The sequence below is a fragment of the Pleurodeles waltl genome, chromosome 1_2, assembly GCF_031143425.1.
Source record: "Pleurodeles waltl isolate 20211129_DDA chromosome 1_2, aPleWal1.hap1.20221129, whole genome shotgun sequence".
In the NCBI taxonomy this organism is placed as follows: domain Eukaryota; kingdom Metazoa; phylum Chordata; class Amphibia; order Caudata; family Salamandridae; genus Pleurodeles; species Pleurodeles waltl.
Genome location: NC_090437.1, coordinates 166,462,062 through 166,475,804, shown reverse-complemented (window position 1 = coordinate 166,475,804; position 13,743 = coordinate 166,462,062). Strand labels below are relative to the sequence as shown.

Sequence of the window (13,743 nt, the reverse complement as noted above, 5' to 3'; positions counted from 1 at the left end):
AGCCAACTGCCACTGTGCCAGCCATAGGGTGTGAGCAGTAGGGGATGGCCACATGCAGTTGGCTGGGCACACGGCCAACCCACTGCTGTGCACTATGGACGGCTGTACACATGGTTGGGGGGAGGGGGAATTGGGTGCTGGTGCAAAGTTGGATGCCTATGAGGTGGGAGGGCACATGGCCTTTACACACACACACACACACACACACACACACACACAGGACTATCTGGTTCTAAACTGCAGTAGAGTCCTCCCTACCTTAACCATTGATATGTAAGATCTCTAGGAACCAATCTTCCAGTTGTAGCAAGTTTGAGGACTAATCTAGACATCGCTCTGAGGCACAGGATACACGATAACACAATATTGGGAATCCCACACCTAGAACAACTGAGACTGCAGGATGCAATGATTTTGCAGAATTTTAAATTGTCCTTTGGGGAATGAGGAATAACTGTTTTTCCGCACCAATTCTCCCCTTATTTTTTCACCATTCTGGACCATAATCGCTGAGCAATTTTGTCAGGTTCTGATTACCGTAAGCAACTCAGGAAAGATACTACGAGTGTGGGGTTCCTCCACAGCTACGAACACAGATTTGGTACAGACCTATATTTGAGGTCTAATTGGAATTGTGGTAAATCTCTTGTAACAAGAATGGAGTGAGAAGGGGTATGATACTATGTTCTCTGAGAGATAACATTGGAGAGACAAAACTGGTTTGACCAAGTCCAGAATTTGGGATATGATTTGAGTGCTCTAGAAATCTTAATAGCTTTGTGAATGATCAGACTTGAAAATAAAGTGTACAGGCTGTAGCATGATTAATTCACAACCAACAAATCACACATAAGTCATCTACACAAAGGTAGGTCGAAGGCACTTGAACCATGTTAATTTTGCAAAGTGGTGCCTTTGAAGTGGACCTCAGGAGTAAGAATCATCTGATTCAGATGTAACTGGGGACATTCCAGTTGTGTTCTCAGTGGTGTAAATAAGCTTAGAGTGATCTAAGCACTTGTATGTGCTCCTAACTCCCGGAAAACAGATTACGACAGGGGATTCTGAAAGAGTTAACATCCACTTTCAGAATCCAATGGCTAGCAGATATAGAGAAGACCATGCCTTCTTGATTTTTAATATCTATCATGATATTTATATTGCTGTGTTAACAAGTACCAATTTTTCTTTTAAAACAAGAATCAAGATTTAAAGGGCCATGGTGTTGTTTTTAATCTAAATTAAAACGAATAGAGACCCTTAAAGGGTTCAAACTTAATTTAAATTCATCAGTAAGACAATGTGCAGCTTCCAAAGAATAAATGAAATTTATTTTTAAGACATCAACCCATACATTATGAGCCACTTATTCCCTGCTACTTTTTTCAAGGCCAAAACATTAACTGGCAGATTATATCAAATGCCCAATATTCATTACAGCTTGTTAGGCTATCACTAGTTTTCACTTCCATTTTGTAATAACGAGACTCCAGTAAACTGAATCAAAGCGATCCTCATGGCTTGCTAGTAACATTGGTTTTAGCACTTCCTGTCCTTCAATCCCAACTTTCTATGTACATTTCTCTTGTATGTTTTAAATGTATCCTATGATGTAGCTCTAATAGTCATTGTTAACACATCTGCATATCTTATTTTATGATCAAAGCACAAAACATAAAGATAGGTGACAAGTTCACTGATAGCGTAAAAAGGGCAGCCTATGCATACAACCACCTGTAGAACTTTTGATGTTGTAAATGAATGCGGCTTCAAGCCTTTCAGTATGGTATAAAGGACACGGACAGTCTTTTATGTGAAATTTTAATCTTAGATCCATTACATGATCCTAAGCAGTATCCATAATTATATCTGCTGTGAGCCTCAGCTGACTCAGCTCCCTCAACATCTGATTATCTGCTTTACAGTTCGTGGCTGGATTTTGATGTACATTTTCCGCAAATTGACTGCAATTAGGTACAGTCCCTGCACCGTTATACACAGAGTGGCATGCATTTATTGCTCTGCAATTTCAACTTACTGTGAGATAGATACAAGCCTGACACAGAGAGTTAGTGTGCTCTCTTCCAAGACACAAATCACAAACTAAATGTATCCATAGAACCTTCTAATGGCACTTGTAATAAAATGTAAGGAGTTTTGCCCAGAACCAATCTCCAAAACATAAACAGAAGATACAAATGTAAACTATGTTTGGGTCTGTCTTACACAGCCTTTTTACCTGTGTTTTCAAAGTTAAAAAATGATCCTTAAATCCATTTATGTGCACCTAGAATAGTTTCACTAGGTAAAACTAAACTTCTTTCTCTAGGTGTGGATCAGAAACATACATTTTTGTTAGAGTATATGGTTAGTTTGTTCAATGAAAATTGTATCCGAGAACTATTTAGGGTTGCAAAGACAGCAGGAGGCTCCAAAATCATTACAAGAAAATTCTTGTGTTCAATTTCCTTTCGCAGTTGAAAATCACATTATTGTGCTGCGCTGCAATGGATAGTGCCTGTAAAACCTCCTAGCTAATCTGGTAATAAAAACAGAGAAGGGGATAATTCCTACTTTAATACTGAATAAACTCTTGCTGCATATTATACCCCAAACTGCACCATCAAATTTTTCACAAATGCTTCCTCAACTTTTAAAATCTCCCATGGTCTGTCTAAGATGCTGATGATGTACATTGATCTGTTTATCCTCCTATTTATGGAGGCCTAGTTGAGATCCACCCCACTACATTTTATAATAGGCATGGGTACCCCAATACAGGTGTTTAGTTATAACACAGGGCAGATACAGGGCTCAGCTTTTGGTCAGAGGCTGCTGGATTTCAAGAGGTACCATTCTGCCATGGCCGGCACAAGTTAGACACAAGATGACAGTCTGTAGGGGAGTTAGTGAATTATTGGCATTATCCTGGCCGGACCTTGGCAGAAACAAACATGCCAAGATCCAGTTGTCAGCCTGAGGGGATGCCCCCCACCCCTAATGGAATGAAATCAGGGTGAAGGACTCAGTCAAATGTATGTAAAGTAGCAGCCCAGGGCGAGGCTGCGAAAGGGCACACTTGCAGGAGCAGAACTAATTGAAATTACCAGATGAACCCCAGCAAAGCAAACCAGAGGATGCCTGGGATGGACATGTGTGTATGACCTTAGCAGTGGGCAAAGAAGCACGGGATTAGAGTGAGAAGTAGCGCTACCCCGCCTCCACCCACCTCCCACTTGAAGAGAAGAAAGCATGCACATGCCGTTGGTGGAGGGCAATGCAAAAGCAAGTGGAGGAGCCAATGATGCTGTGGCCTTAGGCTTGACATGAAGAGATCAGGACAGGAGCACCACACCCGAAGGGGCAAACAAAGAATTGTCAACAAGATATATTAGGGCGCCAAGAGAGGGGTCCCGTGCTGTACTCGGGATCGGACCTTCAGCCTGATAGCAGTGATCCATATTACCTTCCACATGGAGAGTTCCTATTGGAACCCCAAGCTGGCGTTGTGGCGTCCTGGAGACATAGGAGAGTGCAAAGAGACTATGAAGACTTCCATGAAGTACAGGTGATTGGAAAGGAAGACTAAAGTCACACCGAAGGGTTAACAAACTACACTCTTCAGAAGCCGGAGCATAGGGGCAAAGACCTGCAGGTAGGTCAAACAACATGGCCACATGTGCCTAGCTCAGAGCAACTATTTGAGACACCCTAGACTTTGACTTATAGAAGCTCCTACAACACTCACTGAATAACGGTGGCAGAGAAAGTGTTGAGGTAGGCCTACATTGAGGGACTAAAGAGGCTGAGTTAAAGGCACAGGGTCCGATGAAGTTCCCTTGAGGGGCAACCTATCTGTCTGGAGCCATCTCTGGAGAGGAGGTTTATGCAGAAGGGAAAGGCAGGCAGCAAGAATCCCTGCCAGACTTGCGCACAAAGCAAGGAGGTGCATCTAGAGATAACAAAGTCCACTTCATGTTGGCAACTCAGTAAAATATATGCTGGCAAAAAACGTGCAGAAACAAGATCAGATATGTAGGGGCAAATCTACTGTTTCCCATGTGACAGCATGGCCTAGTCTAGAAGAAACAAGTGCTAATGGCCTTGTAATTACGCAGTGTATGAAGGGCCTTTCCGGGGCCTGAGGGAGGAACTTTTTCTGCTGCGATCAGAGAAGGAGGAGATCAATGACATTAAAAAAGGTCAACACACTTGAAAACAGAGTGCTTGTCATTGGAAGAAGCAAATGACAACAGATGCAAGAACAGGAATTCTTCCAACAAGAAGTTATCAATCTACAGTGCAAAATGTCACCCTCTAATCGAAACCTGAAGATTTAAAACCACTTCTAAAGAAGAACTTCAGGATTATTAGAGTATCATGAGATGCTGAAAGCAAAGACGCTGTGGACTCTCAATAACAACTCTTCGGAGATGTGTTGGGTGCAGAAGAATTGAAGCACATAGAGTTGAATAGTAAACAAAAAACGGCTGGGCCTCTACATCCAAACACATACAATCCGACATCCTAATTTGGGTTCACCACATCCAAATTAGGAAGACCATCACGACAAGAACAAGAGAACAGGATGACGCTAACTTTGAAGGACACCATAACAAGATTTTCTTCAAAGACCTTTCAGTGGTCATGCCACAAAAAAGGAGATCCTCTCAACAGTGATGGATTTCCGCCTGCCGAAATATTACCATAGGATATGATTGGATTCACTACTGTGACAGAGTAGCTCGTCTGCCAAGCTATAAATTAGGCCCTTTATTTGTATACCTGCTTGAGGCTCACAAACACTTGTTGTACACTGCACATTTAATTGTAGCCTTGTTCTGGAGGTGCCATGACAAACCAAGGATTGCAGAAAGCAGTAGATAGCTTTTTGCTTGAGAAAATTGAAACAGCATGCCAAGCCTTCTTTTATTCTTCTCACAAAAGCAGCCTGGAACTTACTCATCAGCAGTGTTAAAATAACATGCTCCATCTGACTATAGACAAAGCTCTGGTCTACTGATGAGGCAATTTGCATTTGCTTATTTTCAATGCTTGCTGATTATTTTTGCACTAAAAGTGTTAGACTATTAGGAACAATCCTGATTGTCTGTTTTCTTTTACACCGCTCACTAAAGGAAGCAAAGGAGATCCCATTGTCAAAGGTGAACCACCAGCTTGGATGTCTCCAGAGAGGCCTGTAAAACAACAGAGAGAGGGATGGAGAGACATACAGGGAGGGTGTGCCAAACATGTCCAACTGTGGATGATATAGCCAAAGAGAGGCAAGATGTGTTGGCAGTTGGAGGATGGCAGTAATAAGTGAGCCTCCACCACTTCTGCTATCAAAAGGTAAAACAGGTAAGATGCCAGAGAGACATTCAGGAGTAATAGGGAGTGATTTGCCTGCATTGTTTGCTTTCCACAATCACGGAGGGAAGCTGCTGCCACATGCCGTTGGAGACTTCAGAGCCCACAACCCACCGCTGCTGGTGACGTGCAATATAGCGCCTTCACCGCCCCATTCACCTCGAGGCGATTTGCCTGCATTGTTTGCTTTCCACGATCACAGAGGGAAGCTGCTGACACACGCCATTGGGGACTTTAGCACCCACAACCCAACACTGCCGGTCATGCGCTATAAAGCTGCTGAAACACTGTACGAGGCTGGCTCTCTATACAATGTACAAAGCTAGGCACACTGTGCAGAGTCCAGGCAACCACACATTGGTTTACAGAGGTAAAAACTAGACCATCTAATGCTCTAATTTTTGTGGAAGGTTGGTTGAGCAGTTAGGCTAATTTGGAGAAATGCAAAGCATTTGTTCTACTCACAATATCAATAAAGCAAGACACATACTCAAAAAAATAACTCTGGACCAACTTACAAAAATACTTCAGATTTTTATATAAATTTGAAGACCAAGATCATCAAAATCGGGTACCTTTTAAGTTATGAATTTTTGAACTTTTAATAAAAATAGTCTTTTTGTGCATAATTACACACCATAGGAATCAATGGAGAAAATACTTTCAAAATGCATATAAAATCAGGCAATGCATTTACCAACGTCTCCATTTGCAGGTAGGTCGAGGACGTTGGTGGGCAGTATGGACGAGCTGGAGAAGTTTGGCAGCTCCTGATTTTGTCAGGAGCAGCTGCAGAAAGTCGTTGGAGCTGGTGCCAGGCCACTGTGGGGGACCACTTGGAAAAGCACTGCACAGGCAGACTTAAAGGTAAGTCCGGTGGGTCCCCTTGGAGTGCCGAAGTCGCAAGGGATGGAGGACCCTTAGGGCACAGATGGATCTTCAGTGCAGGGCAGAGGGTGGCTGGGTGCAGAGCAAATCGGTGAGCCAAGAGCTCTGCACAAAGGTGCTCTTGGAAGCAGGAGGTAGGTCTCTTTGAGGGATGCTTGCAGGCCAGCAGGGGCACTCTGGTGGGAGGTCCTGGTGGTTTCTTAAGTCCCTCGACTGTGGGTTCCTCCTGGTCCTTTTTCTGTCTGGAATGGAGGTGTTCAACGTGAGGTGACCAGTATCTAGGGCTATTGCACGGTTTGGCCACTGGAGGGTGCAGTGCCACCAAGCTTGGCAGACTTGCAGGGTTTATCTTCATGGTCCGTCGGGTAGAGTTGGTCCGGCTGCGGCATCCGGTTCCTTAGTCAGCAGCTGGTCAGTGGAGTGGCCTTCACTGGCTCTTTGAATCCTTGTTGCAGTAGAGTGATGCCTTCACTGTGGAGGGAGTTCTTTGGCGATTATTTGAAGAGTGGAGGTCCTCTGGGGGTTTGTAGAGTCCGTCCAGTGTGCAAGCAACCCTTCAGCTGCGATTGTGGAGTCCTGGGTGCAGCAGGCAGGGTTTGGCGCCTTTTCTTGGTGCACAGGAGTACAGTTGTCAAGCCTTGGGGCTGCTTTGTTGCTGGTCTTCTTTTGTCCTTGGAATCTAATATCTTGTCCAGAACATGCATTAAAATGGCTGCCCTGTTCACTTACTTTGTCCCAGGTTGGGAAGAACAAGGTAGGGGCATATTGTTCATGCATCTATGCCCATACATACAATACAGTGCAACCTGCCCTAGGGCTGGAAGGCCTGCCAGAGGGGTGACCTACCTATAGTGCATGCAATGTGTAGTGGACAGGGCACATAGGCTGTTTGTCATGTCATGATTGTCTTTTAGGATTGCATCAGAACACCTAGCCTACAATGGCAGTACTGGGTGCTTCTGGATGCATGGCCCTAGAGGGTGGCACAATCTGTGCTGTTGCCCTCAGGGGCCTACCCTTAGTACCCGTGCCTTGGGTACCGAAGTACCATTTACTAGGGACTTATAGTGGCAGCTAAAGGTGTTTGCCAATTGTATCAATACCTCTGCAGTTTTTAGAGAAAGAACACTGGCACAGGGCATCTGGTTAGCAGGATCCCAGTGCACTCCAGTCCAAGCTGAATCCAGAAACCAAGCAAATATGGGGGTGAAGGCCTGCAACAGGGTGTCAGATTCCCACACACACACCGCTGGGGACTTCAGAGCGCACAACCTTCTGCCACCGGTCATGCGCTATAAATCGTCTTCGCCGCCCAGTTCACCTGCGGTGATTTACCTGCACTGCTTGCTTTCCACAATCACGGAGGGAAGCTGCTGACACATGCCATTGGGGATTTCAGAACACACAACCGTCGGCTGCTGGTCATGCACTATAAAGTGCCTTTGCCGCACCTCGGCGCGGGACGAGGGCCAAGGGCGGGCGCCTCTGCGCCTGACCGCATCCGAATGAGGCTGGGCTGAGCCAACCTCCTGATATTGGTATAAGCAATTGTGGATATTAAGGTGGGGCATTTTTTGTATCCCCCTTTGAAACCACTTTAAATATGTGAAAACCTGAGGAAGATGGTGATCGCGTAGCTCCATTGATTGCAGTGCGAACAAACGCCTCGTTACAGAGGACGCGGAGCTGCGGTGTTGAGGTGGTGTGGCGGCAAGAAAGGCTCCGGGAGGCTTGATGCTACCTGAAGCCTTTATTTCAGGGAAAAATACGGTCTGGACCGCACGGCGAGAAGGACGTGGCGGAGGAGGCAAAGTATTGGCCCCCTGGGCAGCACTCTATGGACTCTGGTCTCACCAGTGAGGGGCATACTCTTTCTTATAGCAAGAGAGGCAGAGCGCTGGAATATGATAATAAGGAGGATCAGCGTACTAATAGGAGACTGGCCAGGAGTGCCATCTGGCTTCTATAAAGTGGATATGGCGCCTATGAGCATACAAAACATTGGAGAAAAGGCGGAGGGGGCTCGTCAAACACGAGCAGCAAAGGATTGCAGTGATGGATGCTCGGCAGGTAGGCAGCCTGTAACAGGACCAACTAAATCAATCAGTAAAATTGGTGGTGGGACCTTTAAAGATGTGCCTAGTACGGGTAGGGTGGCTCAGACCGACCACAAAGGGCAGACCGCAGCCCGCTGTTACTAACTTTTTTACTAGTGGAGGGCAAGAGAACAGTAATGCGAACCCTCCACCCGCATCTAAAGACCAGCTAATGTGCGTGAAGGAGAACTCGGAATTGATAAGCCCTCTAGAGGAGGTGCCACAAGCTTGTACAGGGCCCTTGGGAGGCAGCTTGGACTCTGACATGCCACAAACTCGGGGGGAGAGTCAAATAGATGAGTCTAGGAGCTTGAAGGAGCAGATCAAAGCAGCCACCAATGTAAGCATGCAGTTGCAAATAGAAATCTAAAAAACAGAAAAAAGGTACTCAAGACATTTGGGGCACTGCTGACCAACCCCCAGAATCCCACATCAGAAAGAGAAAAGAACTAAGTTTAGAAGGCAGTGAAACCATAAAAGCCCAGGATGTTGAGATCAGAAAGTCTGAATGAGGCGGAAAGAATATGGACTGGTCTAAGGATGAAGGAGAGAAGTTCTACTCATTAACCGAAGATTCAGAGGCCATTAGTAGCAGTTGTAATCAAAGCAAAGATGAAGAAAGCATTTCATTAGGTTCTTAGAGTCTATCATCGGCTATAGGCCCTATAGTAAAACAGCAGCGGCGACACCGCAGGCGCACAAAGTCGAGGTCTGGCTCAATAGTTGGGACAGGCCCCTCAGGATGGAGTGCTGTGACCCTCAAGTGGAACAATTCAGGAATCAGACTCTCGAACCTGGAGAAGGACCCTGAGGCTATCCTGCCTCCTAATGCTGATGCAGGAGAGAACAGTATGAGCGACCCTAAAAGTAATACAGGTAGCACAGATATAAAAATGCTACAATTGATATATGGCACAATAAGGGACCTGCCAACCGAAACGCGTACGGAGAGCCAGAGAACCCAGGTGGCTACCAAACAGCTGCAGGTTACGGTGCGAAAGGTAGCTAAGACTTGTGGGGAAGTAGAAGAAAAACTAAACACAATGGAGAACAGAGCTTCTATGGTGGAGGCAGAGGTTGAGGTATTGAAAGAGCAGGTAGAAACACAAGGAGGGCAACTAACTGATATCATGTGGAAACTGGAAGACTGAAAATCAGCAGAGGAGAAATAATTTGCGTTTCTTAGGTACAGAAGAAGGGGTGGAGGGTAACGATATCAGGACATTTATGATTAATCTCCTACGCAACGCTTTTCCAGAGCTCACAAAATGGGACTGGGAGGCGGAAATACAAAGGGTCCATAGATTCCCACCGATTGGGCGAGCGAGAGAACATAACCCTGAATCCAAACATCCAAGAGCCATATTGGTTTTCTTCGGTAACTATCTGTTAAGACAAGCTATCTTTGAAAAGGCCCACCCGGATAACCCACGATGTATTGACAACCTCACCTTTTTTACCCGACCAGATTATTGTCATGTTACTGTAGAGCGCAGATGAAGGCTGCAACAACTGATTAAGCCTTGTCAGGGTGTGGGGGGGGAGGGATGGGGGAGGAGTCCTTTTTGTTGGCCCCAGCACGGTTGCAAACAATAATCAAGGGGAAAATTAGAGTATTTACCTCTGAGATTCAAGCAAAGGAGTATCTGAATGAACTGAATTTACAGAATCCGTTGAAACCTAAGCAGAGACAGAAAGGACACTAATTTGCAACGAGGATGGGTGTTAACACATTTGGTGGGAGCACAGTCCAATCGGGGCTGGCCTGTAGGCAGCAGTTAGGGACACCATCATTCAGGCCGGTTGGGGTCTGATTGCTCCAATGGTTGTTGGGGGGGTGGAGAGGGAGGTGGTGGAAGGGTGGGGGGAAAGAAAGGGGAAGGGTTGGAAAGGGGGAAGAGAAGGGGGAAGGAGGGTGGGCTACGGGGGCAGAGGGCAGGCATTAAAAAATAAAAGGATGACTGGGAATTGACTATTGCAGGGGATAAAGAGGGAGGAGGAAATCGCGAAAGAGAAAAGGGGAAGAACAAGAGACAAAGAATGTTGAAGTACGATTTATGGTATAAGAAGCTGATAGCCAGAAATGATGAAACGTTTACGACTATTTACAACTGTATGAGCCAAAGGGTAATAGGTGAGAGGCGATGGGCAAATGGCTAAGATGCGAATTGCATCTATAAATGTATGTGTGCTAAATAACCCCCAGAAAAGGCAAAAAATTGCTGAAGATTTGAAAACACTAAGGGCGGATATATACTGCCTACAGGAAACACATGTAGAGTATTGCAGATAAATACGGAAGATGGGTTATGGCAGAGTGACATCATAGTAAAGAATGTTTTACTTTATGCTCCCTTTATGGCTCAGTGATGGATGATCCATCGGCTCAGTGATGGATGATCCATCGGTGTTAGATTTTACATCAGTAGAATTAGCGGAGTGACAGGCCCCCTACATAGTATGTGGAGATTTTAATTTTGATTGGCTCTTGGGATGGTTTAAAAGATCTAATTGGTACCAGTCCCAATAGATATTACAGACGTATAAAGCTCTCTGTCGTTTGCAGAAAGAAATAGGAATGGTGGATTTATGGCCAAAACTTTGCGCACCAGATCCTGGGTACACGTACTATTCAGCTCCACATATGAAATTGGCCCGATTAGACTACTTATTTATGTCCCCCGAATTGTTAACAGGGGCACATATGGAAATATACCCACGGTTTATGTCAGATCATAATCCGCTAATATTAGAAATAAATATGGAGGGCTTTAAATGTAATAGGAGGGGGTGGACCTCCGAGAAAGGGCTTCTGAATGATCTAGAATACCACCACCGTATGAACATATGGCTGAAGGAATTTCTTGAAATTAACAGGGGGACTGCTCCAGTGGAGATTTTATGGGACACTTTAAAGGCAGGGATACAAGGAGAAACGTTTGAGTTTCAGTCTTAGAAGCCAGAAGCATACCCAAAGTCCGATTAAGGAAGCATATTTAAAGCTCAAAGAGGCAGAAAATCAACTTACCCTAGTTATTGAGGGCGCCATGGAGGTGAATGCTGCCTTACAGAAGATTGCTATTGCTAAAGCAGCAATTAATGAGATCTCAGCAAAAAAAGTGGTAGAAAATTACCTCTCAAGGTGCTCTGAATGTTATGAATATAGTGAGAAGGTGGGTCGCCTATCGGCGGTACGGGCATGCCAAAAGGCAGCCGCTGGTATTATCAGAGAAATTAAAGACCCACAGGGACGGATTGTTTCCGATCCTGAAGGTATTAGGGAGGCATGTATTATGTAGAACTTTATAAGGCTTCCCCTCCCGTAGATGTGCAAGCAATGAACAGGTTTTTAAGCACTATAGAGGTAGGCAGACTCACGAAGGGGGAACAGAAGGCACTGGGGGATAGAATCAGCATGGAGGCATTTGAGGAGGCAATTCAGGGACTTCCCACTGGTAACAGGTAAACAAGTTTTTATTAGTTAATTAAAACCATAAACTTTTCCTTCCACATAAAAATTTACAGAGCAATTTTAGTGTAATAAAGCAATTACAGATCTTGAGTGTAGAATGAAATGGTATATAAGATTTCCTTCCACATAAAAATTCAAAAAAAGATCTTACTTAGTGCTATAAGGCATTAATAATAATAGGGCAACAGAACAATCTTTGTGTAGATAAAGCAAATACAGCGAAAAAAGAAAAAAAGTCCTGTGTTTAAAATGAAATGATATATAAAATTTCCTTCCACATAGAAATTTTAAAAGAGAGCAGTAATAGACCAATGAAACATTAGTAAACATAAGACAAGGTGGGAAGAGACCTTCTATCGATTTTGTTTACCCCTACACAAGTGTTAGTACCAGACTTTATTGCAGCACATGCTAAGCAAGCCAAATGAACTACCTAGAAGCCTTCCCTTCTTTAAGCTGGTCAGAGTAGGTTATAGGGATTTTGTTATCATTTCCGACCTCCCTATGACTGGAAAAGCTGTAGGAACGGATGCAATCCCCCTAGAATTTTATAAATATTTTAAGACTCTATTGCTGACTGTAATGGTAGAACTGTTTATTCAGGTGCAACAAGATAGCAAAGCTCCCCCCTCCTTGTCTTCTGCTAATATAGTAGTATTTTTTAAAAAGGGTAAAACACTATTAAACCCCAGCTCGTATAGGCCCATCACATTAATAAATAGTGATATTAAGATCTACTCTAAAATGTTTGCATCGCGTTTATCTACTGTTGTTAAGAAACTAGTCTCACCAAATCAACACAGGTTTGTTCCCAGGAGGGATACTACTGACCATATTAGAAGAGTCATCACGCTGTTTGATGCAACTGGTGTGGCAGAAGAATTTACGGCAGTGGCATTATTAGATGCTGAAAAGGCCTTTGACAGGGTTAATTGGGACTATTTGTGGAGAATTCTGGGAGGTGTATGGCTTGGGAGATAAATTCTTGTTGGCAATAAAAGCTATTTATGTGCATCCGAATGCTCGGATACAACTCATGATTGGGCAATCTGATAGTATACAAATTGGGCAGGACACCAGACAGGGGTGTTCATGTTCCCCATTGTTGTTTGCATTTTACATCGATCCCTTGCTCGGGCAGCTGGAAAAGAAACCACTCATTTTACCAGTTCATGGGTATGGATGAAATACCAAGATACTAGCAGATGCGGATGATATAGCTGCGTAACAGCTAACCTGAATGAAGCTCTAAGGGAAACTGAGAAGGAGGCAAATAAGTTTGGAGAGTTCCGGGTATTTATTGACTAGAGAAAAAACCCAGCCGTTGGTTAATAAACATACGACTACTCACGACACTCATAAAGTGGACCACGCAGTATATTTAGGTATAGACATTACCCCCACTGTGGAAAAGATAGTTAGTCTAAATCTGTCGCCGATTTTAGGGGAAGCTAAACAATATTTTAACAGATGGAACAACTTGCACATGTCTATACAGGGAGTGCAGAATTATTAGGCAAGTTGTATTTTTGAGGATTAATTTTATTATTGAACAACAACCATGTTCTCAATGAACCCAAAAAACTCATTAATATCAAAGCTGAATATTTTTGGAAGTAGTTTTTAGTTTGTTTTTAGTTTTAGCTATGTTAGGGGGATATCTGTGTGTGCAGGTGACTATTACTGTGCATAATTATTAGGCAACTTAACAAAAAAAAATATATACCCATTTCAATTATTTATTATTACCAGTGAAACCAATATAACATCTCAACATTCACAAATATACATTTCTGACATTCAAAAACAAAACAAAAACAAATCAGTGACCAATATAGCCACCTTTCTTTGCAAGGACACTCAAAAGCCTGCCATCCATGGATTCTGTCAGTGTTTTGATCTGTTCACCATCAACAT

General features: G+C 43.9%; 1 protein-coding gene across 2 annotated transcripts in view; it reads right to left on the bottom strand.

The window, feature by feature from the left end:
- LOC138298682 (zinc finger protein 182-like) overlaps nt 1-13,743 on the bottom strand; it is a 140,902-nt gene that overhangs the window by 78,811 nt on the left and 48,348 nt on the right. The window lies entirely within an intron of this gene.